At 49.8% G+C, this 12,430-nt stretch overlaps 1 long non-coding RNA gene across 1 annotated transcript; it reads left to right on the top strand.

Moving 5' to 3' along the window:
- The first annotated feature begins 615 nt into the window (after positions 1 to 615).
- LOC122445382 lies at positions 616 to 12,163 on the top strand. The gene is made up of 3 exons (XR_006270522.1): positions 616 to 734; positions 10,575 to 10,708; positions 11,215 to 12,163. It is a non-coding gene; the product is annotated as an uncharacterized LOC122445382 (long non-coding RNA).
- The last annotated feature ends 267 nt before the right edge of the window (positions 12,164 to 12,430 follow it).

Genomic DNA, 12,430 nt, shown 5'->3' with positions numbered 1-12,430 from the left:
ATGGACTGTGGCCTGCCAGGTTCCTCTGTCCATAGGATTTCCTAGGCAAGAATACTGGAGCGGGTTGCCATTTTATGCAGAGCTCACCCCTAATTGTCATAATAACCTCATCAAAAAAAGAACTTCAAGTTAAGGTATCAGAGATGCACTACTGATTAGAAAGGCCAAAACTGTGGCCTGAGGAGCTGGAGCTAGATGCTGGTCCCAGGGTCCCACACCAGCCCTTTATCCCTGGTGAGAGGGAGCTGAGCCACAATGAGGAGGAAGTGGAGGGTCTGCCCTGTCCCCTCAGGGAAGGTGACCTTCAACAAGGATGCAGAGATGGAGAAGGAAGTTCGGAGTCCTCAGGAAAAGTCCACAGAGGGTAGCTGTCAGCGGGAGGAGGCGTCCGTCTAGCGAGGCCAGGCCAGATCAAGCAGTGGCCCTGGACTGGGTGGGCCAGTGGGTCAGCAGGCTGCTGCTGGAACAAGCATCAAGGGCAGCCTCTGCCTGTTCGCTCTTGGCTCTAACTGGTGTTTTTAATGACTATTCTGAAAATAATCCAACCACTTCCTGTGCCGATTCTTCTGACCCGGGCGTGTGGGGACCACAGAGTGAATTTGTCAAACAAGCAACATGCATTAGTGCTTACTGCATACAAGGCACCGAGCAGGCCTTGTTCAAGGGATTGGAGCATGTTAAAGGGGGTCTGGAAGCACTACGGGAGAGGACTAACATCAACCAACGGGTCAGGGGTAAGATGCTTTACTTCCCAGGTGGCGCCGTGGTAAAGAATCTGCCTCCCAATGCAGGAGATGAAGGAGACTTGGTTTCAGTCCCTGGGTGGGGAAGATCCCCTGGAGAAGGAAATGGCAACCCACTCCAGTAATCTTGCCTAGAGAATTCCATGACAGAGGAGCTTGGCGGGCAACAGTCCAGGGGATCACAAAGAGTCGGACACAACTGAGTGAGCACACACACACACACAGACATGCACACACACAGACACACAGACACACAGACAGGATGCTTTACATTCTGAAAGTTTTGCTCCTTGGAGGAATCAGCCTGCTTTCTGCCTGTATAACAAATGCCCCCCCCCCCCCCCCCGCCTCCATAACTGCTCTCATGTTCTGGGAAAGACATCTGCCAGGAGCCACCTAGAGTGAGAGAAAGGAGAAGCCCTTTAGCCTGTCTCAAGCTTTCCGGCATGGGCAGTGTCAATTTTAGTGGTACAATATTTGATTTATGCACACATCGACTTACTTCTTTTTATGGCTTTGTTAATTGCAGAATGATTACTAGTTGTAAATATTTCAAGTGACACAGGAGAGAAGGCGCAGTCCCACAAGGTCAGAAGGTGGAGATCCACCCCTTCGCAGTGGTCATCCCAGGGGGTTATGGAGACACAGGCGCCCTCACCTGCTCTTACCTGTCATCTTGTTGCCTACGAGCTGGGCACTGAGATTTTCCTCATCATCGATTTCCACTGGCTCCTTATATACAAAGGATAGTAACCCTTTGACTATCGTATATTTTACAGATAATTTCTACAAGCTTTTCTCTTCATTCACAATATCTTCCTAATATGGCTTTACACGTTTAAGTAATCAAAACTCTTCTGCTTTTCCCGCCAGCTTTCTGGATTTCTTGTCGGCTTAGAAAGGAGGTATCTATTATAATAGAAAGATTAAAAAAAGAAATAAAGATGTGACCTGAATTTCCAAAGATCGGGACAGCTAATTAAATTGTGGCACATTTGCCAGAGGGACTATCAAGGCCAACAGTGATGACGAGTTTGTAGAGGCCGAGGGAAGTTACGGCCCCGCCAGTGTCAGAGCAGGATCTGCAGAGGCAGCGGGTCAGGACACACTTGCCCTTCATTCCAGGCCCGACGTGTTTGTCGGCAGGCACCCCATGCCTGGCACCGCAGGCCTGGCTGTGGACAGAACCAGCTCCTGCTCTGCGGGGTTTACATGCCACATTAAGCTCTGTGAAACCTAGCAGAGGGTTGAACAGATTCAGGAAGAGATTGTGAAATAGTTTGCTTAGGGTGGTAGGGTTCTAAGCTTTTTTTAAGCGTTTTTCAAATGCTGTGATGGTATTTTTGCCATAAAATGGGGAACAGAGGAAGAGTTAAAGGGTAAGTCGTGTGCAAGGGGCAGCGTCCTCCTGCTTTCGTAGAAGTGGCTGGATGGGGAGGAATGGGTCTTCCTCATGGGTGTGGTGCTGGGAGCCCTCAGGGCCCAGATAGACACTCAGGTCTGCTTACTTGGTGGTGGAGTCACCCTGCTCTCCAGGGCCTCCCTGGTCCAGAGCCGGGTCCTCAGCTGGCCTCCCCTGCCACCTTTTATGGACAGTGACTGCCTTGGTGGGTCAGGGTGTTCTTCCGTCCTCTCTTGTCCATTTTAGTCGCCTCCTACTTGGTCCCCTGCCTCCCCTCTCCCCCATCCTTCCTGAGTGTGGGCTTCTGGATCTTTCTATCGGGCCCGCCTGCCCCCATCAGTTCCCCGGCTGGCCTCCTTGGGGACTTCCCACCACCTCCAGTGTGGCATATCTACCGTCTGTCCTGCCCTTCTCCACCCACATCCCCCAAAGACACCAGACACTCCGCTGTCATGTCTGTGACTTCGCTCCTCTTTTCAGCCAAGAATGTCCCTCCCTCTGTCCTCCCCAGATCGGCTCTTACTTACCATCCATTTAGGTGTCACCTACACCTTCTTCCAGAACCTCTGGATCTCTGGACCAGGGGTGGGGAGCCCCTCACCAGGGTCCCTGAACCCCCGGATCCTCTGTGATCCCTGCCATTGCAGACCTGGGTGATTTGCATGTCCTCCCGAGCCTGCCTCCTTGTTGATCAAAAAGAGTGACAACCCTGGTCCCAGGCATTCTGAAGATGGATGAGAGCGTATGATAATGCAAGAGCAACTGCTAGCCCAGGCCTGGCGAATCCTCCCAGGTCTGGCCCATCGTCAGAGCCTGGGGCTGTCTCTTGTTGTTCCCTGAGGAGGAGCAGCACTGTTATAACCCTCGGTCCCCCATGCCCTGTTTCTGCTGCCGTCTGCCCACTAAATGATGCCCTTTTGGGGGAAAGAGGGGATTGTGGGAACCTTCAGCAGGGTGTCCCTGTCCCTGGAGCCGAGTGGATATTGAACAGTCTTCAGGGGCTGAATGCCTTTCTGTGACCTGGCAGTCCCATTCTTCTTTAAAAAGCTGGCGGCCTGTGTTGAAATTTTGACCTTGGCTTAATTAGCATGAAAAGAGGTACTAAGAGCCAACAGTGCATTCCCTGCCCTGAAATGGTTTTCCTGAGGAGGAAAGGGCTGCCTCGGGCTGACCCCAGGAGGTCTCTGCCCCAAGCAGCTGCCTCTGGAAGCTGGAGCCCCATCCAGCCCATGTGGGCAGGGGGTGACCCCAGCAGTCGGCTCTGCAGCCCTGGGGACCTGGCTCAGCGCTGGAGGCCAGACCCACCCCAGGAACAGGAGCAGCCTCTGGGGCCAGGGCCCTGAGGCTGGGCCCTTCCTGTCACCTCTCAAGGGGACAGACCTCTTGCCACCTCTAACCTGTCTCTCCCGCAGGACCGTGACTGCTGTCAAACTTCCAGTCCTCTAATTGATGTTACACTTGCAAGGTTTTGAGTGACCTGGGCTGGCCCCTCAAGGTCACTCCCCTGGTAGGGGCTCTCAGGAACTGGTACTGGGGAGTGACTGACACATGCCCTGGGGGACTCACGCCCTTTTGCTGCGCCAGGACCCTGACTCTCTGTGGACCACACGTTCCTTGTGCTCAGAGCTCGTCCTGGTGCACAGGCCCCAACTGAGAGAGGAACAGAGTGATGTCATCAGAGCTGAGGATGCTCTGAGCAGGATGATGTGGGGTGAGGTGGGGGTTTGCGTGCTTTAGTTCCAGCCACCTGCGATGATGGGGCTTCCCATGTAGCTTGGCTGGGAAAGAATCTGCCTGCAATGCAGCAGACCCCGGTTTGATTGCTGGGTCAGGAAGATCCCCTGGAGAAGGTAAAGACTACCCACTCCAGTGTTCTGGCCTGGAGAATCCCATGAACTGTATAGTCCATGGGGTTGCAAAAAGTTGGAAACAACTGAGCGACTTTCACTTTCACCCGTGACAATGCTAAGACCTGCCACTTGGAGAGGCTGCTCCCCACCTCACTCCTGCGAGAATCTCATTCTCTCATCACCCCAGTTCTTTGTGAATGGGCATGGCTGCCCGCCAGACACCAGCCTGACAAGTTGGTTTCTTTTTGTGTGGGCCTCCGGGTGGGTATCAGAGTCAGTTCTCATCCAGGGGTCTCAAGGTGACTGCCCTGGCAACTTTCGGAACCTAAGTCCATACGGAGCTGATTCACGCATTCAAATGATCTCCTGGCTTGGCTTGACTCAGTAGTAAGTCTGCCTTTGTGAGTGGATTCCACTGCAAACTGATGACCTCAGTTCCAGAAATAGGACACAACAGCCTAATTCGTATGCAGACCTGTACATGGTTATCTGTAGCAGCAAACATATGTAGATCCCAGTGTTCCGACTTCACTGCAAGCTCTTGGCAAGGAGGACACTGTCCCATTTATTTTGGGTGGCTTCCACAATGCCTGGGAAAGCTTTAAAATTACTCCAAATGCTAGTTTAGGGGCCAGAGCTAGTGTATCCTACAGGGGAAGAAACTCTTCTGTAAACTCAGAGTTGGATGGGGGCCATGCCTCTTGTAAATCTGTGACTAATTTCCTAAGCAGCCACCTGTCCAATCGGCAGGAAGTCCCCGTCCTGTGTCCCGAGAGTGTCCTTCTCCCTCCCCAGTGTCCCAAGCCTCAAGGGTTTACCAAGGTCCAAGGGAGGGGCCTCTGTCTTTCCCTAAGGGAGAGGGCAGGGCATCATCGGCCCATTTCTTCTGTTGCTTCCTGCTGAAGCCAGCGAACAGACCAAGAGTGCCCCTCCTCTAGCATGTGAGAGAGGTTAGATTTGGCAAGTTACAGAATGGAAGAGAGAGACCTTAACAGGAGAGAATTCCTGTTGTTGTTGTTAGTTTTTCTTTCTTAGCAGTTGAGCCGTGACTGGCATTTTCTCGTTTAAATATTTTGGGTCTGAGAGTTATGCCATGTGGATGATCCTCTGAGCATCTTCCTGACGGCGGCTTCTGGGAGACCAGCTGTCAGCCATGTCCCCTCCAAAGGGGTTCCCTGTCTGTGTATCCTTCAGCCCATAGCTCTATGACTCCACCCCTCTTATACTCTGATCTCTTTTGATTTAGTTCTGTAAACGCCATCTAACCCGGGGCTTCACCTCTTGTGCTCCTACCCTGCCTCCTGCCTCGGGGAAAGGCTGTGGATTCAGACCCAGAACCCCAGTGCCCTGGCCCTCAGGGTGAGCCTGTTCGTACCACCATGACACCCTTATATGAGGGAAAACGCTTTTTTAAACTATAGAAGCTGGATCTTTGAAAAGAAACTGCCAAGAAAAAAGAATTTGCCAGTGTTTTAAAACTGCAATGGCCTGTTTCTGATCAGAACTCTGTGAAGGCCAACCTTGAAGCAGGTGGACGGGCAGGACCTGTCAGCTCTCCCTACCTCTGAACTTGACCCAAATTTATAGTTGCAAACAAATGCTCACTGAGCACAGATCAGGCTGAAGCACTCGGCCATGAGTGAGGATCTGGGAGCCAGCAACAGGGATCGGGGCAAAGATATGTGTGGCTGGGCCCTGCTCTCTGACAAACTCACAGACAGGCAGAGGAGGAAGATTTGTAAGCAAGAGCTAGTACACATCTCCCCTCATCCCTACCCTGGACATACAAACAACATGATAAGTGCCATCTCTAGTAGACATTTGCAAAAAGCTCTATCAGTGTATAAGGCAGGCAAAATTCTATCAATCTGGGACCTTTATTCTAGTGGGAGGACAGACAACAAACACGTACCTGGGACTTATATTCTGGTGGGGAGGTAGACAATAAATGAACAATGAATATATTATGGACAAAGATAAGACCTATAAAGGGAAAAAATAAAACCAAGAAGGAGGATAGAGGATTCCTTAGGCTGATAGTTTAGATGTTGTGAGCAGGGAAGGCACCATGGAGGAGATGACCTTTCAGCAGAGACATAAATCACATGAAGGAGAAGACTGGTTCGAAGGGGGACTGTACAGGAGGAGGGAGGAAAGGCTGGAGGCAGCCAGGGCTGTGGGGGGAGTTGGTGGAGCAGGGACAGAAGGACCGCCGGAGATCAGAACAGGCTGACCTTGCAGAGTTTGGGGTTTAGTCTAGGTGCAACCAGAGCCATGGGAGGATAGATAGCTGTGAAGGGACCTGAGCTGGCTCGGATGCAGGAGACATGTGTGTGAGAAGGCGGGGTCAGCTGGATGTGGTCATTTGGGGTTAGAGCCCGGCTCTTTCTTTCTGGGCAACCTTGGATAGATTACTCAGCCTTCCTGAGCCGTAGTTTTCTTCTCGGTGAAATGGGCGTGTAGGGCATTTGCAAGGATCAGTGGTGTAATACATGAGAAGCCCTCAGCCCGCCGTAGCATGACTTCATCCACGCCGCCTTCTTCCTACCTCTCTGTTCTGCTTTCTGTAAAACAAGCACTAGATCACTGTTGCTATGGCAGTTGTCACTTTTTTCTTTTTTTTCCCCTTTGGGAGTGTAGATTTAAGAACTGCTGAAAGTCCCTTCAGAGCATTGAATACTTTCAAGAAAATTTCCGCTCCTGTGTTGGGGTGGTTGGCAATGTTTTTCCTCCCTGAGATGGTCACAGCATCCAGCTGTGGGGCTGGGGGTCCGGGCCAGCATCCATCTCTCATGGGAGTCACCTGGTCCCCGCTGCATCTCTCCTTCCTGCCTTCCAGCAAGGATCAGTCCTGCTGACCATCAGCCAGAGCACGTGTGGAACACTGTGTGCCCAGAGCCACCCACCCGCTTCAAGGCTATCTCCCTGGTGACCAGCTGTCCACATTCACGCGACATTTGTAGCAGTAGCTCTGCACTGGGGTGATGAAACACACCCAGGGTGTCACAGCTGTTGCTCTTTCAACATAAATTTGCCGCCCCCTCCTTCTTTTAAGCACAAAGGTAGAAGTGAGCCTAACAGCCTGCCAGCAAAATTTCAAATTGTCTTCATCTTAGGCAAGCTGGTGCCCACCACATCCCAAACAGGGTGAGAGAACACAGGTGCTGAGCCATTGCATACGGGAACTTTGCTGCTTCAGAAGAAAATAGATTTGAGCTTTTCATCTGTGAGGCGTCCCATAAAAATGTTAATTTTTGATCACATAAGACATGGTTGCTGACAAAGGTCCGTATACTCAAAGCGATAGTTTTCCCAGTAGTCAGGTATGGATGCGAGAATTCGACTATAAAGAAGGCTGAGTGCCGAAGAACTGATGCTTTTGAACTGTGGTGTTGGAGAAGACTCTTGAGAGTCCCTTGGGCTGCAAGGAGATCCAACCAGTCCATCCTAAAGGAAATCAGTCCTGAATGTTCATTGCAAGGACTGATGGCAAAGCTGAAGCTCCAATACTTTGGCCACCTGATGCTAAGAGTCAACTCCTTAGTAAAGACCCTGATGCTGGGAAAGATTGAAGGCAGGAGGAGAAGGGGACGACAGAGGATGAGATGGTTGGATGGCATCACTGACTTGATGGACATGAGTGTGAGCAAGCTCTGGGAGATGGTGAAGGACAGGGAAGCCTGGTGTGCCACAGTCCATGGGGTTGCAGAGTCAGACATGACTGAACGACTGAACAACAGCAAAGACATGGTTCCCCAAATTTCTTTTCTTTCTAGAACATAAGACCAGCAAAATATGGGTTCCGTCCAGGGCTCATTAGATGCTTCATTTGAAAGTGACAGAATCTCAACTCAAATGAATATAAGCAAAGGTGATGCTTTAATCATAAACAAAACTTCCGGGAGTTGTCACGGTGTTAGCAGCACCAGTGGATCCAGGGTCTCCATCCATGTCTGTCTGTCTGTCTCTGCCATCCCCCTTCCCCAGTGGGGTTTACTCATGTGGCTGGTGTTGTGGTTGCCTGGCAGTCCAGAACTCACATCCTACCAGTCCTGTCACCCACGTAGAATGAGAACTTGGTGGGAAATGAGCTGGAAAGAGAAGTCCACGGGGCCACCCTGGGTCCATCATGAGTCATTTCAGCAGGAGCCGGGTGCTCTGACTGCGGTGCCCTGCTCGCCTCACAACATCTATGAGTCATAGGCTTAATATGCTCATTATATGTTCTTAAATAAAATTTTGCTTTAGATCTGTTTTAAATTTACAGAGAGATGACAAGCATAGTACACAGAGTTCTCATGGACCCGGCACTGATTTCCCCTGTGATCAACATCCTACATTAGTGGGCTACACTTATCACAATTAATGAACAGATGTGAACACATTCTTCTTTTTAAAAAAATTTTATTGAAGTATAGTTCATTTACAATGTTGTGTTTAATGTCCGATATGCAGCAAAGTGACTCAATTATCCATATATATACATTCTTTTTCCTATTCTTTTCCATTATGGTTTATCACAGGATTTTGAATACACTTCCCTGGGCTATACAGTAGGATCTGGTTGCTTATGCATCCTATGTATAATAGTTTGCTTCTGCTAACCCCAAACTCACAATCCTTTCCTCCCCTCTACCCTTGGCAACTACATGTATATTTACTCACTATGTCTGTGACTCTGTATTTCATAGAACTATTCATTTGTGTTGTATTTTAGATTCCATGTATAAGTGATATCATATAGTATCTGTCTTTTTCTTCCTGACTTACTTTGCTTAGTATGACAATCTCTAGATCTACCCGTGTTGCTGCAAATGACATTACTTCATTCTTTTTTTATGGCTGAGTAATTATTCCATTGTACACATGTACCAAGTCCTTACTTGTTCTTCTGCCGATGGACATCTAAGTTGCTTCCATGTCTTGACTATTGTAAATAGTGCTGCAATGAACATAGGGATGTATATATCTTTTCAAATTGTAGTTTTGTCTGGGTATATGCCCAGGAGTGGGATTGCTGGGTCATATGGTAGTTCTGGGGCTACCCAGGTGGCGCTAGTGGTAAAGAACTTGCCTGCCAATACAGGAGATATAAGACATGAGGTTTGATCCCTGGGTTGAGAAGAACCCTTGGAGGAGGGCATGACAACCCACTCCAGTATTCTTGCCTGGAGAATCCCATGGACAGAGGAGCCTGGTGGGCTATTGTTCATAGGGTTGCAAAGAGTCAAACATGACTGAAGTGGCTAGCACAGCACAAGGCAGTTCTAGCTTTAGTTTTTTGAGGAACCGCCACACGGTTTTCCATAGTGACTGTGCCTGTTGACATCCCCACCAATAGGTACTGATACATATTCTTACCAACGGATCATACTTTGTTCAGATTTTCATGTTTTCTTTTTTTCCGTTTGAAGATCCCAACCAGGAAACCACATAACGCTGGTCATCCTGTCTCCTGGGGATCCTTTTGCTGTGACAGCTTCTCAGACTTCCCCGGGTTTTGATGCCCTTGGGAGTTTCGAGGAGGGCTGGTCAGCTCTTTTGCAGGATGTCCCCCGCTTGGGGTCTGTGTGATGTGTTTCTCATAACTGGACTGGGCGTGCATTCCGGGAGGGAGACCGCAGAGGTGAAGGGCCATGTGCATCACCTCCCACCGGGCATCTGTGCGTCCGCTGAGTGCGTCACTGCTGGTATTGATCATGACCCTGGTGGAGGTTGGTCTGTGGTGCTCCCCTGAGTGTACGCATATGTGTGTGTATGCATGTGTGATCAGTCATGTCTGACTCTTTGTGACCCCATGGACTGTAGCCCGCCGGGCTCCTCTGTCCGTGGGGATTCTCCAAGCAAGAATACTGGAGTGGGCTGCCGTTTCCTCTTCCAGGGGATCTTCCTGACCCAGGGATCAAACCTATGTCTCTTGTGCCTCCTGCAATGGCAGGCAGATTCGCTGCACTACCTGGGAAGTTACTCTGTTTCCTCCTCCCCACACTGTCGTCTTCTGGAGGACATGGTCGTGCACCCCCACCCCTGAGGAGAGGGGAGGTGGGCTCCTTCCTCCAGGGCAGAGGATCCGCACAAATCCTTCTGAATTTTGCTGCAGGGAAATCTTCTTATCCTGGGTGTGTGTTCATTCAGCCATTTATTTATACCTGTACGGACTCATGGATATTTATTTTATTCTTTGGGTTATATTCCAATAGTCCCCCCCCTTTTTTTATTTTTCTCTAAGTGTTCCCACTTTCGCCATTGAGAGCTCCTTCAGTGAGTTTCATGCTCCTCGAGGTGCTTTTCTTTCTTTCTTTTAAGCACTTCTTTACTTTCTGAGGCTGGAAGATGCTCCAGCTCACTTTGTGCATTTCTCACCCTGGTCCTAGTCAGCCATCTCTCCTAGGGACCCTGGTTCCTTTTACAGGAGAATTGGTATTAAGAACCTTCCTCTGAAAAAAAAAAAAAAAAAGAACCTTCCTCTGGTACTGAGTGTGCTCATTGCTAGTGGGGGCGTGGCTTCTAGGCCCTCCTCGAAGCTGACCAAGTGAGGAAGTACATGTGATATACTGACTCCTATATGTTGTTGTTCAGTTACTAAACTGAGTCCGACTCTTTGTGACACCATGGACCGTAGCACACCAGGCTCCACTGTCCTCCGCTGTTTCCCAGTTTGCTCGGATTCGCATCCACTGAGAAGGTGATGCTGTCTAATCATGTATGTACAGGTATGTATAAATATCGCGTACAACCTTGGTATCCATGTGAAGGCACATGTGACGATGTTTGTATCTCCAGCTCTGGTCCTTTCCACTCGGACCCTTCCTGCCCCTCCTCTTGCTTGTCTGTTACCCCTTACTCCCCCGGTGAGAAAGCCTCTACCCACCACCCACTGCTTGCTCCATCCCAGTATCCATGTGTACCATGTTTGGAGGGCCGGTCAGGGTGGGGGGTGGGCTCTCAGGGCCTGGCCATCTGGATGCAGCAGTGAGGAAGGGCCAGAGGGCACTTCCAGCTGGGCAGTTTGGCTGGGCAACCAGTAGACTCTATGAGCCGCCCACTCCAGGACTGCGGCTGCCGAGCAATCCAGGGTCCCCAACCTGGAGGCTGAGGCCCAGCAGTGTTGGAGGAGTTTATCGCCTGCTGTGGATTCGGAGACGATGGAGCTGCTTCTCTGCAGAGAGCTCGATAAGGGGCCTGGACAGATGCTCATTTCTTCCTCCTGCCTGAGCAGAATGCGGTGGCTGCCGAAAGAGCGAGATGATAAGAAGGAAGTTTTGATGAGACGTTGCGTGCGGAGGCAGGAGGCATGGACAGCTTGGCAAACCATCCAAGGCTGGAGAGAGTAAATAAAGATGCAGGAAGAGACCTATATCAGACCAGCCAGAGACCATCTTAAACCAGGGAGGATGTATAAGGATTAAAGAGTTTCAGAAAAAAAAAAAAGGACTACTGTATAGCATATGGAACTATAGTCAATGCTTTGTAAAAACCTGTAAGGGAAAAGGTTCTGAAAAACAATAGATTTATGTATACCTATAAGTGAATCACTGTGCTGTAAGCTTGAAACTAACATGACGTTGTGAATCAACCATGCTTCAATACATAAAAATAAATTTAAGAAAGACTGTCCACATGCTAGAAGAGGAAGGAGTTAATTTCAAACTAAGCACTGAATCTCCTGATGAGAAGCCTGAGGTTGAAATGGTGACTGAAAAATGTTGCAAGGTAGCCCTGGTCTTGATCTTCATCCAAAGCGACCTCCCTTTGAAAAGTCCCCGAGCCAGACCCGGGTAGTGTGGGCAGGGCCCTCAGGACTCCAGCTGATGGGACCAGTGGCTTTTTATGTGTTCAGCCTGAAACTGCCCTGGGGGCTCCTGGTAGCCGGGGTTGAAGTCCTCCTGTCACCTGGCCCTCCCTGGAGGGAATCTGAGTTTGGGGCAGGCTGCCTGCTGTCGTTGGTCATCCCACGCCACAGCCAGGAGCCACTGTGTCTGTGTTTTGTGGATCAGCAGAGCTGGCTTGAATATTTTGCTCAAAAATAGCTTAACCCTCAGGTCTTCCCTGGGGGTCCAGTGGTTAAGACTCTACGCTTCCACTGTAGGGGCCATGGGTTTGATCCCTGGTTGGGGGGCTAAGATCCTGCAAGCCATGTAGCATGGTCAAAAAAAAAAAAAAAAAGGGAGAACCAGATGTCGGGTATATGGGAATTTCTGTATTAACTTGAAGTAATTCTGTCAATTTAAAACTGTTCTAAAATTAAAATTTATTAAAACAAATTTTTTGCAGTAGTTCAACACTGGCAGTGGACACAAGAAGTCCCCTATAACCTGACCCCTATAGGATGGGTTTTCTGTGGACACTTGTAGGTTGCCAAGAAAATGAAGAAGATTCCATCTTCTGTGTCCCCCCACCCCAACCCAGATGTAGCCGGGACCTTGCATCACCTC

This window comes from Cervus canadensis, chromosome 7 (genome assembly GCF_019320065.1).
Source record: "Cervus canadensis isolate Bull #8, Minnesota chromosome 7, ASM1932006v1, whole genome shotgun sequence".
In the NCBI taxonomy this organism is placed as follows: Eukaryota; Metazoa; Chordata; class Mammalia; order Artiodactyla; family Cervidae; genus Cervus; species Cervus canadensis.
This window is presented reverse-complemented; position numbering and strand designations above follow the sequence as displayed.